The sequence below is a fragment of the Fukomys damarensis genome, unplaced genomic scaffold, assembly GCF_012274545.1.
Source record: "Fukomys damarensis isolate Sample0158 unplaced genomic scaffold, DMR_v1.0_HiC HiC_scaffold_16, whole genome shotgun sequence".
NCBI lineage: Eukaryota > Metazoa > Chordata > Mammalia > Rodentia > Bathyergidae > Fukomys > Fukomys damarensis.
In genome coordinates, this window is record NW_022900928.1 from 135828091 (window position 1) to 135830312 (window position 2222).

Here is a 2222-nt window from a genome sequence, read left to right on the forward strand (position 1 = left end):
TTTTTTTATATCCTCTTCGATTTCTTTTTTCAGAGTGCTGTAGTTTTCAGTGTAGAGATCTTTTGTTTCTTTTGTTAGATTGATTCCTAGATACTTCATTTTTTTGGATGCTATTGTAAAAGGAATTTTTTCCCTTATTTCTCTTTCCGTCTGTCTGTTATTTGTGTATAGAAAGGCTATTGATTTTTGGGTATTCACCTTGTATCCAGATACTTTACTGAATCTGTCAATTAAGTCTAGAAGTTTTTTGGTGGAGTTTTTTGGATCTTCAATGTAGAGTATCATATCATCAGCAAATAATGATAGTTTAACTTCTTCCTTTCCTATCTTTATTGCTTTAATTTCTTTCTCTTGTCTAATTGCTGTGGCTAATGTTTCCAGAACTATATTGAAGAGAAGTCGTGATAGTGGGCATCCTTGTCTTAAGAACAAGAGCTTTTAAATGAGATCAGATTCACCTTATGATTTAACAGGTGTCCAAGGAAAAGGAGGTAGTACCTCCCTCTTCTACCGTTCATGACCGTGGTTCAGGTCCTTTTTCCCAATTCTAAAATATAGAATCTATGAAAGGAAAATCTGTCGTCCCCCACCCCAGAGTCTTATCCAGACGCATTGGACCAAAGAATCAAGGTGAGGCAATTTATTTGGCCTGTACTTATCCACTGTGTTAATGGTCACACACGTTCCTACAGAAAGTTTTGTTGTGGGGTATCCCAGGTCCAGTTGAGAGTGTCATGTTTATACTGTACATGTGTCTGAAAATCCAAAGAATCTGAATGTCAAAACATCCCAAGTGGGTTCTGCCCCTGCCTTGCAAGCAGAAGGTCCTGAGTTTGATCTCCCGTACCAAAAACAAAACAAAACAACATCCCAAGTGTTTTGGATAAGAGATTATGAACCTCCGGATTCTACACTGGGGCGTGGGGGTCATTTTATGTATTTGAGATGTAAAAATAAATCACAAATGTAAATGAATAGTAGTTCCTGTATAAGTGAATATTCCATTAATATAAATACTACTAGCAAAATAAGGTTATAATGCCAAGGGTATTCTATGTATCTTTCATCTCATGACAGTTGGTTTCTAATACATGTAAATTGGAACAAGGATTTTGGGAAGAAGGAAACTGTGGGTTACAGATAAGTTTCTGACATTGGAATGAGCACAACGTGAAAGAATAAAATTTTCTCTTGACCACATTTTTGAGATTTGAGAGATCTAATTGATCAGCCTTCAAGACTTAAGTTAATCACTGTCCTCCAGAGCCTGTTTGCTGGATCAAGGATTTCTCACTGAAAACTGGGTGCTTCAGAGTTTCAGTGGTCTTCTTTCAACTTTCATTTTACATTAGTTCATAGCCTAAAGTATTAGGAAACCATTTTGGATCACAGTTACATTTTATTTATGTAATATGTTTGTTTATTTTTTGTGGTACTGGGGACCAGACTGGCTCTTGTGCTTGCAAGGCAGGCAGCGGAACCACTGAGCCAAATCCCTGGCCCCATAGTTAGATTTTAGAAAAACCCATGAAAATAGGAGATGGCAAGAGAAAGTTGGTAAAATTAAAGCTGAGTTGAATGTCTTCTCCCAGACTTGTGCCTCAGGGATAGATGTTGAGACTGATAGAAATGAAAGTCGCCTTTTTCTCCTTCAGGAATACTTTTAGCCCTCAGCCCTGCTAAACGCAAGGGGACTGAGGGCAGTTTTAGGTGCAGTACTCTGTCAGGTGCTCTCCTGAAATTGCTCGGAGCCCAACACAGGTCCTACCAGTGGACAGCTTGGCTAGGGACCACTTGTTCAACAATGCTGAGGTTCTGTGGTGGTGTAGGAGAGGCACTCCACAATACTGTAGTGTCATTCTGTGTTGGTTTGAAATCTGATGTATGAATTACCTGTTAAGGCAGCCAAGTACCATTTCCTCGTTAATCCATGCAAACTCTTGAAGGTTATTACCCAATCCTTTAAGAAGAAGCCATGCTGTTAGGGATTCCAGATAGAACTGGACCTAATTATACTAACTTGGGGAAAATAAAAATGGTTTGATTTATGCAGGCCCTGATTTCTGTATTTCTAAATTTGTTACATGTTTAAAATTTTTTGCTGTGTTGTGACATTTTGGTCTTCTTTTCATCTTTAATATTTACTGCTATTATACAAGAACTTTTTCACTTTTTTTTTTTTTTTTTTTTTTTTTTTTTTTTTTTTTTTTTTTTGTGGGTTT

General features: G+C 37.3%; 1 protein-coding gene across 6 annotated transcripts in view; it reads left to right on the forward strand.

Moving 5' to 3' along the window:
• Positions 1-2222, forward strand: part of Septin2 (septin 2) — a 41283-nt gene that overhangs the window by 3194 nt on the left and 35867 nt on the right. For 2 of the 6 annotated variants that reach the window (XM_010606645.2, XM_010606646.3), the window contains exon 2: positions 474-630. The exons of the other annotated variants lie outside the window; for them this stretch is intronic. The gene's annotated coding sequence lies outside the window, so the exon portion shown is untranslated. The remainder of the gene's footprint in view (positions 1-473; positions 631-2222) is intronic. 6 annotated transcript variants of the gene reach the window in all.